Below are 16,683 nucleotides of genomic sequence, written 5' to 3'. Positions count from 1 at the left end.
TATCTGTGAATAAACTAGTAATATGTATATTAGCTTTCTAAGCATAGAAAGCCTCAACATGGTAAGGCTATAGTAAGTAATAGTAATAAGTAGTATCTGTGAATAAACCAGTAATATGTATATTAGCTTTCTAAGTATAAAAACCTCAACATGGTAAGGCTATAGTAAGTAATAGTAATAAGTAGTATAGTAAGTAGTGTATATGATATGTACATGTGAAGACACAGCTCTGCCCTCAGCATGCTGATGTATAGCCCTGTCAATCAAGGGGAGGGGGAGTGTACAGAGCACAGGGGGTGTTACAAAAGTGGTGCACCAAGGATTCTAGCCCCTGCATATAATAATATTTATTTATATAGCAAAATATTTCCAGCTCACTTGCTCCACTCCATAGGCGTGCAAGGAACCTTCGGATCAAGGAAACACTTTCTTGGGAAAAAAAATGGAAAAATCCAGCACATGCACTACGGATAAAATCCAATCTCTTTATTATGATCCTTTAAAATTCCATGAGCTGATCAGAAAGCTTTACGGTCTTGCGTAAACCTTCATATGGCACGCTCACGGACAGTATGTCTCAGAGGGCACACGGTCGTGTGCATGAGCCCTTACTGGCTGCTACAGATGTGGACTTAATGTATGTAAAACCTGTCAATTTATTAAAATAAGCAATAGTTTTAAATCTAGTGCTACAGGAGAAGAATTTAAAATGAAATTATATATAAACTGTAACACAAGTAATGTGATTTATTTACCGCCTGCAGCAGCTGTAACGCTCAATATGTGGGCTGCACTTCAAACAGTTTGAAAACCAGAGTAAGGAAACACCTTTCAGACATCTCAAACTTGAAGGTAACACAGCAGATTTTTTTTTTTTTTTTGAAAGCCCAAAGTCGTGCTTTCTCACCCCGTGCCACACAAAAACGTGCACTGGGTTGCGGTGTATCGCAATCCCTCTCCATAAGAGAAGGGCCCCCACAAACCATTCCCTATCCCTCCGGGCCCGGAGGCACCTGCAAGGGACTAGGACAAATGGCAACCCTCAGCCGAAGCCGGGGATATGCCCATCTATGCTCCCAGCTTTCGCCTAGGCTGACACCCAAGGCATCAGCCAGGAGCTTCAACAAGGTCTAGACTCTCCCCGAAGGGAGTGCCCAAGGGGTTTTGCAGGGGGGTGAGGAACCAATATGGCCCCCCCCAAACCTCAAGGTGGGTGTCACGGCGGACGTACACTTAGTACAAACGATAACACACCAACCAGGCTCTGGACGAGAGACAGGGGAAGGGTCACCTCCTAGCTTATCCCTGACCTCTTTCCCTGCACTGCTCAGCCCACAGCAGACCTAGGTGGTAGGTATGAGGTGTCCTCCAGCCTGGGCTAACAAAACCCTGAACTCCCTAAGATGGTGAAGTGGGGAGATAGGAGCAGTCCACTCGCACAGAACCTGGATGGAATAGAAGACACAAACAACCGAACTAGAAATGACACTTATCTCAGAGAGCAGGAACTGACAGCCAACCTTCCTCCAAGCTTCCCAGACCAGAATGAACTGTCTCCCCACTTCACCATCTTAGGGAGTTCAGGGTTTTGTTAGCCCAGGCTGGAGGACACTAGCACACCTACCATCTAGGTCTGCTGTGGGCTGAGCAGTGCAGGGAAAGAGGTCAGGGATAAGCTAGGAGGTGACCCTTCCCCTGTCTCTCGTCCAGAGCCTGGTTGGTGTGTTATCGTTTGTACTAAGTGTACGTCCGCCGTGACAGTGGGTTGACGCCGCAACCTCGAAAATCCAGTGACAAACAAACCTGAAAAAGTTACGGCCCGGACATTCGACTGGAATTATAAAAATTCCTCATATTTACAACGCCGAAGCTAAGCAAATAGAGGTGTGTGCGCAAATTGTGAGAAAGAAAGTGCTGTGCAAAATGTGCCATCACTCCTGGGGCACTATGGACTTCGGGCCTTCAACACAACCCAGCCTCATGGCTTCGATCCAGCAGAGCTCAAAGGTCACATCACATAGGTGCCCAATACTACATCCACGCTCCATAACCCAGGTTACTGTGTGGTTCTCCGTTCCGCTCAACAACCATGACAAGGACACCACAGTCGGAGTACAATCCGGGAGCGTAGCTAGACCGGAACTGAAGAACAGATACTACACTTGATCTTGGCCATCCCCCCCCCCCCCCCCCCCCCCCCCCCCCCACCCCCGATTACAATTCAGTGATTATTCACACATGGTAATGGAGGAGTGTCTGAGGTGGGTGAAGGGTTTTTTAAATTAGAAAATTTGGTCACACAGTATGGTCATGAATAAGGGGACTTTACCACTTGCAACAGTTCCGTTGCCGGATCGTATGCAAACTGATGGCATTTGTCAGATGGATCAGGATCCGTCTGACAAATACATTGAAATGTCGGATCTATCTCTCCAGTGTCATCCGGAAAAACAGGTCCGGCATTTATTTTTTTCACATTTTTTGCGGTCTGAGCATTCGCAGACCGCAATGCCAGGTCCGTTTTGCCGGAACACTCGGGGCCGCATTAATGCATGTCAATGGGAAAAAATGCCGGATCCAGCATTCCAGCAAGTGTTCCGGAATTTTGGACGGAGATAAAACCGCGGCATGCTGCGATATTATCTCCGTCCTGAAAAGTCAAAAAGACTGAACTGAAGACATCCTGATGCACCCTGTACGGATTACTCTCCATTCAGAATGCATTAGGATAAAACTGATCAGCTCTTTTCCGGTATTGAGCCCCTAGGACGGAAGTCAATGCTGGAAAAGAATAACGCAAGTGTGAAAGTACCCTAAGACAGATTGTGGAAACGCGTAGACCGTAAAGCTTTCTGATCAGCTCATGGAATTTTAAAGGATCATAATAAAGAGATAAAAGAAAAGTAGGCCTGGTTTATTAGGGTTGATCATGCTGACATGGCCTCTTTAGACATCAACACACCAGAAAAACGAAATAAATGCCTGGAGAATGAAGGGAACAAGTCAGTTTTACCGCATAGGGAACGCCATAAAAAATGTACGTTTATGAAAGCTAACTGACTCCACAGCCCTAGTGATAGCCATAGTACCCCTATAATAGAGATAGCTATAGTTCCCCCATAATAGTGATAGCCATAGGTACCCCATAATAGATAGAGATAGTTATAATACCCCCATAATAGTGATAGCTATAGTTCGCCCATAATAGTGATAGCCATAGTTCCCCCATAATAGTGATAGCTATAGTTCCCCCATAATAGTGATAGCTATAGTACCCCCAAATTGGTGATAGCCATAGTTCCCCCATAATAGTGATAGCCATAGTTCTCCCATAATAGTGATAGCCATAGTTCCCCCATAATAGTGATAGCTATAGTTCCCCCATAATAGTGATAGCCATAGTTCTCCCATAATAGTGATAGCTATAGTTCTCCCATAATAGTGATAGCCATAGTTCCCCCATAATAGTGATAGCCATAGTTCTCCCATAATAGTGATAGCCATAGTTCCCCCATAATAGTGATAGCTATAGTTCTCCCATAATAGTGATAGCCATAGTTCTCCCATAATAGTGATAGCTATAGTTCTCCCATAATAGTGATAGCCATAGTTCCCCCATAATAGTGATAGCTATAGTTCTCCCATAATAGTGATAGCCATAGTTCTCCCATAATAGAGATAGTTTTAGTTCTCCCATAATAAAGATAGTTATAATACCCCCATAATAGTGATAGCCATAGTTCCCCCATAATAGTGATAGCTATAGTTCCCCCATAATAGTGATAGCCATAACTCCCCCATAATAGTGATAGCTATAGTTCCCCCATAATAGTGATAGCCATAGTTCCCCCCATAATATTGATAGCTATAGTTCCCCCATAATAGTGATAGCCATAGTTCCCCCATAATAGTGATAGCTATAGTTCCCCCATAATAGTGATATCCATAGTTCCCCCATAATAGTGATAGCTATAGTTCCCCCATAATAGTGATAGCCATAGTTCCCCCCATAATATTGATAGCTATAGTTCCCCCATAATAGTGATAGCCATAGTTCCCCCATAATAGTGATATCCATAGTTCCCCCATAATAGTGATAGCCATTGTTCCCCCATAATATTGATAGCTATAGTTCCCCCATAATAGTGATAGCCATAACTCCCCCATAATAGTGATAGCCATAGTTCCCCCATAATAGTGATAGCTATAATACCCCCATAATAGAGATAGTTATAGTACCCCCATATTAGTGATAGCTACAGCAAGCATAACAGTAACATTCACGGTACCCCCATAATGTTTCCTATAAACTTAATGGGGTTGTTTTGGCAGCAAACACATAGATTCCTGCCAGCCCCATTAAGATGAGCGGGGCAAATGTCTGCAGCAAATCTGCCAAGTGTGAGTTTACTGTAACCGCGATAGTGCTCTCATAATAGTGTTAGCCATAGCAAACCCATGATTACTCCTGCATTACACACATCTCCTGTATGGAGAGTCGTTGTCCTATACAGGAGCAGCGGGGGTACCACCCGGTACAGTCATATAGTGGTGGACCCCACTATGGCACCCCAGGCTGTATACCACTCGGGTAGCTTCTTTGCTGCCAGATCATGAGAATGGATGCCTCTGCCCATCACTTATCAGAGGTAATAGAAGTAATACAACATCCTAATAGACAGAAACCTCTGCAGCCTCCACCTTATTACTAGTCGAGGTCATACGTGTGCTGGGAGGGGCATGGGGGGCGTTGTGGTGGGCATATAAGCACTTCCAACCTGTAGTGATAAGCTGGAATTTATGAGATACTGCAACTTCACTCATCACCACTAGATGGCGCCCCACAGCTATAGATTTCTATCCATAAAACAGGCTTGAATAAAGGTCTAATGCCTTGATGTAATTATCTTTGGGGGTTCATTGTTAGCAGTGGATCCCCCAAGAATCTAATATTAGTGAAAGAGGCTGACTAATCTTTTTGGCTCCCACAGAGATAATCGGCGCCAGAGGTGCACGGCAACCACTCATCTCACTCCACTCTGTGGAAGCCAAGCCATACATTAATGTTATTGAGGATATCAAAGTCAGGGAAGCAACTCTCTAAGGGTACTTTCACACTAGCGTTAGAAGAATCCGGAACTGCCTGCCTCTTCCGGAAATCTGTATGCAAACGGATATCATTTGTTTCCGGATGCGGATCCGTCTGACAAATGCATTGCAATGCCGGATCCGTCTCTCCGGTGTCATCCGGAAAATCTGGTTTTTATCTTTTTCTCAAGGTCTGCGCATTTTTCCGGAACACTTGGTATCGGATCCGGCATTAATACATTTCAAATGGAAATTAATGCCGGCAATCCAGCAAGTGTTCTGGAATACTGTAAAAGGTACTGAACTGAAGACATCCTGATGCACACTGAACGGATTGCTTTCCATTCAGAATGCACTGGGACAAAACCGAAGCGTTTTTTTCCAGTATTGAGCCCCTACGATGGAACTCAATACCGGAAAACTTTAACGCTAGTGTGAAAGTACCCTAATACAGGGATCAGCAACCTCCGGCACTCCAGCTGTCCTGAAACTACAACTCCCAGAATCCTCCTTTCACTTCCATGGGAGTAACAAGAACAGCCAAGAAAGAGTGCATGCTGGGAGTTGTAGTTTTACTGCAGCTGGAGTGCCCAAGGTTGCTGATCCCTGCTCTAATATATATGGGTGTCTTAAAGGGGTATTCCCATCAGGACATTTATGATATATCTAGAGGCAGTGGAGTAACAGTGGTCGCAATTGTGACTGGCCCCCTGATCTGAGGTCTGATATGGGGGGGGGGGTCTAATCTGAGTATCTGATATGGGGGTCTGATATGGGGGTCTGATCTGAGGATCTGATATGGGGGTCTGTGGATCTGATCTGAGGATCCAATATGGGGGTCTGACATGGAGCTCTGATATGGGGGTCTGATCTGAGGATCTGATATGGGGGTCTGTGGATGTGATCGGAGATCTGTTATGGGGGGTCTCATCTGAGGATCCAATATGGGGGTCTGATCTGAGGTATGATATGGGGGTCTGATCTGAAAGTAAGGGGTTATTTTTTGTGCGGGCGGACATTATAAGTTGAATTATTACTACAGGGAACATGATTACTAGTATGGGTGACAGCATTATTACTATTGGGGCCACTGTTAACGCTATGCACTCTGGCAGATTATTACTTTTGGTAGGACTGTGGGGGCACCCTGGCACAGTATCAGTTTAGCACAATTATTTTTGGGGGACATTGGGGTCATTTATCAAACTGGTGTAAAGTAGATCTGGCTCAGTTGCCCATAGCAACCAATCAGATTCATTTTCCAAAGGAGCTGTCAAAAATGAAAGGAGGACTCTGATTGGTTGCTATTGACAACTAAGCCAGTTCTACTTTACACCAGTTTTATAAACGACCCGAATTATTTTTACACTGTTCTGTCAGGGAGACTTGTTGGGCGCAGTTATTTTTTAGGACACTGTGTGCTCATAATTATTGAAGGGGGCACTATCTGTGTGGTACCAGTATTTTCAGGTGGACTATTTCTGCAGTATAGTATTGGGCAGCACAGTGGGCACAGTATTAGGGCTCATTCACACGACCGTAGGTGTCCTGCTGCCGTATTGCAGACCGCATATGCGGATCCGCAATAAACGGGCACCTTTCCGTGTGCATTCCGCATCACGGATGCGGACCCATTGACTTGAAAACGGAACGGAACACTACAGAAGCACTACGGAGTTTCGTACTTCCGTTCCGAAAAAAGATAGAACTTGTTCAAGTAAATGGTTCTGCGATCCGCATGCGGCTGCCCCACGGTTGGTGCCCGTGCATTGTGGAATGCAATTTGCTGTCCGCAGCACGGGCACGGAGCCCTAACGTTCGAATGAACGTTCGTGTGAATGAGCCCTTAGAGCAGGGGTCAGCAACCTCCGGCACTCCAGCTGTTGCGAAACTACAATTCCCAGCATGCTCCATTCATTTCTGTGAGAGTTCTGAGAAGAGCAGAGAAAGTATGCATGCTGGGAGTTGTAGTTTTACAACATCTGGAGTGCCGGAGGTTGCCTACCCCTGCCTTAGAGTGTTGAGAAAATGTGAGGATGATGGAAAAGTAGGAAACTACAATGTCTTTTTGTCAAACGCTGCAGAGAGAAGAGATGGCTGAAAAATCATCACAGTGGTCTGGTCTATAAGCGCCCAGTAACTGGCACCTCTCTCGAGTACGGGGCCTCGTCTTGTGCCCACTGTGATTACAGAGACGGCTGCACATGTACTGCTCTCTCCATTCATTCTATGGGACTTCCAAAAACAGCAGCGCGCGCCTACTCATCTATATTCAGAAGTCCCACAGATCGGTCGTGAGATGGGGCCCCATTCTCAGGACAGGAGCCGGCCCTGTCTGTGCCAGGACAGCTCGCGGGGTAGGAATTTGGGCAGCATTAGCGGCGGAGAGGAGCACCTTATTATTTTGGCTGCTGGAGACACAATGTGCCCTCTGTGCTCCCTGCACATTGACTGACATTCCAGTGGTGCATGCTGGGTAAGCAGTGATGACTGGGCCCACGTGTTCTCCAGGCTGGTTACTCATACACACCTACCTGAGTCATCGGCTTACTCACCCGCACCTGATCTAAGCCTGCACTGAACACACTGTCCTCCGCAGCTACCTACCTAACCACAAGCCTGCTGCAGTCAGCGCAGTCTACAGCTGCAGCACGACTAGGCCTGGACCATGCACTGTGTGCCAGTGCTGGGCAGCCGCTGTGACCATGCCAGGGCCACCCAATAAGTCCTTGCCTAAAGTAGATTTCCACCGCATATATCTCTCTTTGCAGTGCAGTGAAACCCGTGGCGAAACCTGCAATGTGCATCGTAGGCCATCGACCCCATTCATTTCTGTGCTCCCACCGCTACACTGCGACAGTGTAGCAACCAACATCGCCAGAACACTTACTGTGACCGTACCCTAAGCTACCACCTTCAGTAAAGGCACTAAAGAAGTGGAGAACTAGGGCATATGGTCACCATGCTGCTCCATTGCGGTGAATGGATCTGACCTGCAATAACACCCACAACCTGTTGACAGGTGTGGCGCCTAAGCGCCTTTTTAGAAGAAAATAGCCATGTTTTTCTAACCCTGCACTGTCCTCAAATTACAGTGCCCCAATCTGCTAATGTACCTACGTGAGGTCCCTCTGGTAACCTCTCTACTCCAATGCTCCCATGATCCAGTACTTACAGTACTTTAACCCCTTAGTGATCTCCCATGCGCCTTTTTACAACAGTCACTAAGGGGCCTTAGGCTGTACCGCCGCCTTTTCACCCGTGCAGCGGAGAGCAGGGACTCGGCGCCGCACTCGTGCTCTAAGAGTGCCGATCTGGGCTGTTTAACCGTTTACATGCCGTGGCCAATGTCACCCGCCACATGTAAGTGGTGACAGAGGGAGCAGACTCCGTCTCCGATCTGCACCCCACAAATGCGATCACTGGGTGCTGATGTGTGTATAAGCTGGCTGGGACCTGGTGTAGGCCCCAAGCCTGTCTTGAGTGTTCCGCAGTAGGCTGCGCCAGAGAGGTACAGCCTGCTGCTCCATGTCAGTACTACCCTGACATTTAAAATACAATGCACTATAGGGATAGTGCATTGTATTTAAGAAGCAATCAAAAGCCTGTTATAGTCCCTTTGTGGGACTAATAAGTGGTTAAAAAAGTAAAAAAAAAAAACATTTATTAAATGTAAAAAAAAATCCAATTAAAAAATGTTTTTTTTTTCATTGAAATTGAATACCTTTTTCATGAAAAAAATGCAAAAATAAAATCTCCCCAACATGTTTGGTATCGCCGCATCACACTACACAAATATCATATAAAGTTTTGCCTACGGTGAACGTCGTAAAAAAGCAACAACCAAAAAAATTCCAGAATTGATCATTTATTCTTAGTTGCCACTGAAAAACAACGAGCGATCAAAAAGTATTATTTATCCCAAAATGATACTAATGAAAACTACAAGTCGCCCTGCAAAAATAAAAAAAGGGGTTTTATTGCACAAAAATAGTAAAATGTAAAACAAACTAATAAAGATATTATGTTATTTATGCCCCAAAGTTTATATCATAAAACTCAGTGGCAGTATTGCTGTTTTTCCTCACTCCCCCCCCCTCCCAGAAAGTTAATAGAAGTTAATCAGAAATGTATGTGTACCCCAAAATGGCGGCATAAAAAAACTGCAACTTGTCCCGCAAAACACAAGCCCTCATACAGCTACACCGACGGAAAAATAAAAAAAAATGTATAGCTCTTGGAATGCGATTAGGACAATAGGAAGAAAAAACGCTTGGTCAGGAAAGCCTAAAACAGGCTGGTTACTAAGGGGTTAATGTAGTGACTAACCAAAATAATCAGGGGGTGTCCTGCTGTCTGATACTGGGTAAAATAAACCGCCAGGATGACGTCATAGGTGTAAACCATTATTGCCGTGCCAACGTGACGCTTAGAATAAGGCCTAGTTCACACGAACGTTTTTTTTTTGCGAGTGTACGGGCCGTTTTTTTTGTGTTCATTTCAATGGTTCCGCATTAAAAACGGAATGTGTTCCGTAAGCATTCCGTTTCCGTTTTTCCGTTCTGTACAAATATAAAGCTTGTCCTATATTTGGCCGTAAATCACGGGTCGTGGCTCCATTAAAGTCAATGAGTCCGCAAAAAAAAACGGTATGCATACGGAAATGCATCCGTATGTCTTCTGTAACCATTCCGTTTTTTGCGGAACCATCTATTGAAAATGTTATGCCCAGCCCAATTTTTTCTATGTAATTACTGTATATGCCATACGGAAAAACGGAACAGAAATGGAAACACAACGGAAACAAAAAACGGAACAACGGATCTGTGAAAATCGGCCCGCAGAACACTGAAAAAGACATACGGTTGTGTGAATTAGACCTAAGAGACTTAACCGACCAGAGGAGGGGAGCGAGGCAGCACACCTTACTGGATCCAGGACAGGTGAGTAACTAAACCGGAGCAATCAGTCTCACTTTCTGCCTGGCACTGTGTACGGGGGCACTCTCTGGCTTGCACTGTTTTTGGAGACACCTACTGGCTGGCAGTGGTAAAGGGTGTACCCTGTGGCTCATACTGTTCAGCACTTTGTATGGGAGACGTCTCTGGCTGCCACTGTGTAGAAGGAAACCTCTGCCTTTGAATGCATGCACTGTGTATAGATAAGGGGTACTCTCTGGCACTGTGTATGGGTCACTCCCTCTCTTTTCTCATTGGAAAGTTGAGTTTTCATTTGCAGCCTTATAGTGGTATTATATACTGTGTACTACTAGCAGTATGATACCGCTATATAGACAGAAGAGCGATGTAAGATGGCTGCATGTATCTGGATACTTCTCTTTGGCTACAATGGCTGCCTGACTGCCAAAACCAAGGCCTGTAATAGTACTGTCACATCTGTGACTGGTGTTAGAAGGTCTGAAAGACTGACTGCACATGAGTGATCTGACATCCTCTTTTGGTTTCACTTTGTCTGTGTGTTGCTGGTATGTCCACTCCTCCTGATCAGGTGTGGATCATGTGACCTTTACCTCTCCCTATTTAGTCTGACACTTTACCCATCACTCCTTGCTCTGGATAGCTTAATTTGGTTTTAGAAGAGCTGGAGTGTGGTTCGTGTTGAAGTCCTGTTCATCCACCATCCTCAGAAGTTAAGTGTTCCGCTAGTTGTGTTTTGTATCCCCCCCCCGGTTGTTTACTAGGCCTCAGCGAGACACTGGTTCCTCCACCAGGGAAGGAACGGGTGGTCTCTGCCCTGTCATTAACTTTAGGGCATCCGAGGGTCACCAGGGTTTTCCAGGTTCCTGTGTATGGGCATCTGTACCATCGAGAGGTGCCCATACGGATAGTAGTTAGGGCTAGGAGCAGGGTTTTATAGTGGTGACCCTTTTCCTTCTCTAGTGATGAGGCCTAGTGTCTTTCCCCTTCCTTCTTGTTGTCTTTTGGTGTTCTCCCCTATTACATCCGTGACATAATCCAGAGCCAATACCGCCATTTTTTGTTCTGATCTGTGCAGCTATGGATACTATGTCTGCACTGGTCGAACAGCTGCAGAATCTGACTTTGGAGGTAGCAGACCTCCGCGCAACGGTCTTGCAGATTCAGAGTCCACAGGCTGCTGGTTCTGGTGGTGGGTCCCAGGCCTGCCCTGAACCGAAGGTGGCTCTCCCGGACAGGTTTTCCGGGGGTAGTGACAATATTATCCGGTTAAGGGAGTCATGTAAATTATACTTTAGACTGCGTTCATACTCTTCTGGGGATGATCAACGTGTGGGTATGATTATTTCGTTGCTTAAAGAGGACGCCCAATCTTGTGCTTTTTCTCTGCCGACCGGATCACCGTCCCTCTGGTCGGTAGATGAATTCTTTAGAGCCTTGGGTCTTATCTACGATGACCCAGATCGGATCTCTCAGGCCGAGACCAAGTTACGGGGTTCGCGGCAGGGAGAACGTTCCGCGGAAATCTATTGCTCTGAATTTAGGAGATGGGCTACCGATACTGAGTGGATCGATACTGCTCTCCGTAGCCAATTCTGCCAGGGTCTCTCTGAGAGACTGCAGGACGCGTTGGCTTTTCATGAAAATACTGAGTCATTGGAAGCAGCTATGTCCCTTGCTGTACGTCTTGATAGACGCCTGAGGGAGAGATCTAAGGGTCCTCACCTTCAGGACGTACTGTCCAACAAGGGTACTGCTTCAACACTTATTGTGGAGAGACACCGGTGGATGCGCCTTGTGATGAGCCTATGCAGTTAGGAGAAGCTACTCCTGAAACTACTGGCAAAAGCTTGGGTCATGTGAAAGGAGTCTGCTTTTGTTGTGGCAAGAAGGGACATTTTGTGAATATTTGTCCGTATTTGCAGCATCAAGGTGTAAACAAAAAGAAAAAGACGTTTAATTCCCAAATAACTATTGGTGGTGTGGGTGAGGAGCAAGAAAACCTACTTTTGTCTTTTACTGGTAGTACCCGTTTTCTCCTGTCTGCCGAGGTGGCGCTAGAGTCCAAAACTGTGAAAATCTAAGCATTTATCGACAGTGGGGCAGAAGTTAACTTGATTGATGGAGAGTTTATTCGCATTCACTGGTTGACTACTAATGCATTAGAGAAAAGTATTTCTATCTTTGCAATTGACTCAGCACCTCTCACCCAAAAATGCCAGTCGCAGGTGGTAAATGACATCCATTTAAGAGTGGGTGATTTTCATCAGGAATCTATCTCCTGTTATGTGTTGGAGGGTCTGCCTGCTCCGTTGGTGTTGGGTCTGCCATGGTTAAGCAAACATAACCCTAAAATCGACTGGCAAGCGACTGTTTCTCGAGTGGAGTGATTTTTGCATGGACAACTGTTTTATTGCATCGTTCTCTATGGTGACCACTAAAACTGTACCCTCGTTCATTTCAGAATTTTCTGATTTGATCTCTGAGAGTGGTAATCAGGAGTTGCCTCCGCATCGGGAGTATGACTGTCCCGTCAATCTTATTCCCGGAGCTAAATTGCCCAAATCTCGGTTGTATAATCTTTCGGAACCTGAAAGAAAGGCCATGCGAGAATTTATCACCGAGAGTTTGGCAAAGGGACATAATAGACCATTCAAATCCCCAGTGGTGGCTGGGTTTTTCTTTGTAAAGAAAAAGGATGGTACCCTTAGGCCATGTCTGGACTTCCGTGAGCTCAATCATATTACCGTCCGTGATCCTTACCGCCTTCCTTTGATTCCGGATTTGTTTAGTCAGATTGTCGGTGCCAAGGTGTTCTCTAAATTGGATCTGGGGGGGGGCAAATATAACTTACCGCCCTGGGGTTAAGAACGTCAAGGCGGATGCTTTGTCGCGTAACTTTCCCGAGGGGGGGGGGGGGGGGGTGAATCTAATGACCCTAGTCCCATTTTATCTGAAGGGGTTGTCATATCCGCTCTTTATCCTGATCTCGAGGCCAAGGTGTTGGAGGCACAGGAGGATGCTCCGGACTCTGGTCCTCCGGGGAAATTGTTTGTTCCCTCCGAATTACGTCACAAGGTGTTCGAGGAACATCACTGTATGTTGCTTGCTGGACACCCTAGGAACAGATCCACTGTTGATCTCATCTCTCGCAGATTCTGGTGGCCGGGGTTGCGTAAGTGTGTTGAGGACTGTGTCAGCCTGTGGTACCTGTGCACGTGCTAAGGTGACACATACTCGGCCTTCTGGATCTCTGCTTCCATTACCCATCCCGTCCAGACCTTCGACCCATTTGTCCATGGATTTTATCACAGATTTACCGGATTCTTCGGGAAAAACCGTGATTCTGGTGGTTGTCGATCGTTTTAGTAATATGGCATACTTTATTGCATTACCTAGTCTACCTAATGCTAAAACTCTTGCACAGGTGTTTGTCGACAACATTGTGAAACTACATGGCATTCCCTCTGATGTGGTGTCCGATAGAGGGACTCAGTTTGTTTCCAGATTCTGGAAAGCGTTCTGTACTCGTCTGGGTGTACAATTGTCCTTCTCTTCGGCTTTTCATCCTCAGTCGAACGGACAGACGGAGCGCACTAATCAGAATCTGGAGAGCTACTTGAGATGTTTAGTTTCTGAGAACCAGGAGGAATGGTTTTCATTTTTGTCGTTAGCTGAGTTTGCCATAAATAACCGTAGACAGGAATCCACTGATAAGTCGCCATTTTTTGGGGCATATGGGTTCCATCCACAGTTTGGTACATTTTCTGGTGCTCAAAATTCCAGCATTCCTGAGGAGGAACAATTTTCCTCTTCTTTGTCTTCTATTTGGCGGAAAATCCAAAATAACCTGAAAAACATGGGCAACAGGTATAAGCGTGCTGCTGACAGGAGACGTATGAGTGGTCCGGACCTGAGAGTAGGTGATTCTGTGTGGCTGTCCACAAGAAACATTAAGCTTAGGGTACCTTCTTGGAAGTTGGGCCCAAGATTTATTGGTCCATATAAGATCACTGCCATTGTTAGCATAGTCCCTCTCAGCGATACGCTGGTTCCTTCACCAGGGAAGGAACAGGTTGTCTCTGCCCTGTCATTACCTTTCGGGCATCCGAGGGTCACCAGGGTTTTCCAGGTTCCTGTGTATGGGCATCTCTACCATCGAGAGGTGCCCATACGGATAGGAGTTAGGGCCAGGAGCAGGGTTTTATAGGTGGTGACCCTTTTCCTTCCCTAGCCTAGTGTCTTTCTTCTCCCTTCTTGTTGTCTTTTGATGTTCTCCCCTACTAAATCCGTGACAAGTACCCTGTACTAACATAGGTAATAAATACGATACTGGGAAGTGTCTGCATCTACACCGGGGCCCCTGAGTGATGACAACAGTTAGCATAGTCCATCTCCATACAGTAAATAACAGCTCTGTATGAGCCAGACTGGACCATCTGATTGTTGTGGGATTACTGGACCCTTCATGTCAAACTTATAACAAATTTCCAGTTGTTTGGATTCTACAGCTGTGAGTCTCCATGGTAACAGACTACAAACAGACCTTGTGTAGTCTGATCCTGCAGTCGTACTCTCCTCCACCCTATTCTTTACTTCTTCCTAAGCCACTGAATGTTTGTTAAAGGAAATGTGAGACCAATTTTATATCAAGGGCAGCATAAACTGATGCTGGGTCACTTGTATTGACTCAAAATCGATATTGAGAAGCTCAGCACAGGCCAAGAGCTGGACTCTGCTCAATACAGTGCACAACTTTATGGTGGCAGGTCCTACCCACCGCTGCTCCATTCCTCACACACTCTTGGTATTTGGAGGCTCGCACCCACCAGCATCGCTCTACTCCTACCCAGCAGGCCCAGCCGCTGGAGTAGAGCTGCTCCATCCACTACTGAGGTCTGCCTATGGTGCGAGCATGCTCCCTCTGGCTCTTAAAGGATCAGCACGCATCCTAATATTCTCCAGCCAGTGGCTAGCTACACTGGGGTACTTAAGGCACCATCCTCTATCTGCAGGTGCCTGAGCAGTATGTTCTAGTTCAGTGTCCTGCAAAGGAGCCGTATGGCTGGTTTGTTGTCTCGTGTACCGACTTCTTTGCTGCCTCACTTGACCTTTGTCTCTGTACTGACCCTGAACTGCCCGCACTGACCTCAGTACTCTGCCTGCCCTGACCTCAATCTGTCCCTGACTGTGGTTTTGCCTGATCCCTTGGTGCTCCACAATGGTGTCTCTTGACCCCTATGGGTCAGTGGTCACTTGAACAGAGACTACTCCAGGAGGTAGAGGCCTGGTGGTTCCCCTGCAGTGAAATCCAGATCCCTGTAAAAGGGTTAAAGGATAAAAAAAAATTCAATGGCGTCCTTGGAATGTGCCCAATGAATGATCAAACCGCTGTACACCAAAATACTCGCAAGGCATAGACAATTTATTACACGTAGTAACATAATGTACAGGCTCGTCTACTGCATACATTATCTTTATTATCTTTTTTTTATGTTTTATTACGTTCAAACATATAGGCAAAAATTCACTACATTTTGTTTCCATTTTTTTATTTCATTTTTGAGTCAGAATGGTCAGTGTAATGTGCCGGATGTGGAGTGACAGAATGTATTCAGACGGCGTAGCGTACAACCTGCAGTCACATAGCGTCCAGGCAGGTCTACTGACTACATTAGCCTATGTCATGCCTACCAGTGATGTCACGGGATCAGCATTACAGGTCACACACGTTATTCCTGATTCACTTGCCGCTCGCAGGATCTCTGCTCCCTCAAGGCTCAAATATATACGTCCCAGATATTTGTCAGGATTCATTATGTAATGGGCGCTCATATAATAGCCCGAGCCTCCGTACGCGGGTAGTTGGCCCGAGGTGAACGATGAGGAAACCTGATCGTCACCGACCGTCCTCCATTATTTACAGGAATCTAATCCGCGAGAAGAGAGGTAAGACGCATCTAATAGGCGCGCAGGCGTCGCTTTTATTTTATTACACTTTTCATTTCCAGCAGGTATTGCTATGATGTTACTTTAAAACGTAAAAACGATCAGACCCCCCACCGATCAGGATGAGGAGATCTCATCTATAATAAACGCTGCACTTTTCTGTATTATAGTTTGGGGATGGTATTAGATGTGATTGATTTGAGGCTTGTCCAGGACCTCCCTGCCCATCACCACCTCCAGCTGAGGACCTGGTGGCTTTATTATTCTAGGTCAGTGTTGGCCATACATTGTTGTGTGTGAAGCCTAATGTTTATGGGGGGGGGGTGTCCTCTAAGCCTATGTAATAGTGAGCGGGGCAGTTAGGCACCTGGGCTTTGCTCCCTCTAGGCAATACCTTCTAGCCATACAGTATTAAACAGCAGCCAGAATGAAGGTTATTGGCTACATCCTTAGTGGTCTAGGACTGTGAAGGGGTACTGTTTGTATCTCTAGTGGTCTAGGGCAGTGAAGAACACCTGTGGTCTGGGGCAGTCAACTTTAACACCACGAGTGGAGGTTTGTGGAAGGGTTTATGCTGCACACCTGGGGTCCAGTAGTTACTTGCCTGCTCCTGGATGCCGTTTCCTCGCAGATCATAGATATGCGGGGACTGTACAGCTGCAACCCTTTCACTGCCCTAGACCACCAGAAATTTTACAATATCTTACTT

The 16,683-nt window shown here is 46.1% G+C and overlaps 1 long non-coding RNA gene across 1 annotated transcript; it reads left to right on the top strand.

Moving 5' to 3' along the window:
- Positions 1-645: 645 nt before the first annotated feature.
- LOC120982503 lies at positions 646-6,065 on the top strand. Its single transcript, XR_005774907.1, has 3 exons — positions 646-769; positions 2,590-2,594; positions 6,051-6,065. It is a non-coding gene; the product is annotated as an uncharacterized LOC120982503 (long non-coding RNA).
- Positions 6,066-16,683: the final 10,618 nt, after the last annotated feature.

The sequence above is a fragment of the Bufo bufo genome, chromosome 11, assembly GCF_905171765.1.
Source record: "Bufo bufo chromosome 11, aBufBuf1.1, whole genome shotgun sequence".
In the NCBI taxonomy this organism is placed as follows: domain Eukaryota; kingdom Metazoa; phylum Chordata; class Amphibia; order Anura; family Bufonidae; genus Bufo; species Bufo bufo.
The sequence above is the reverse complement of the archived record's forward strand: the minus strand, read 5'-3'. Positions and strand labels throughout refer to the sequence as shown.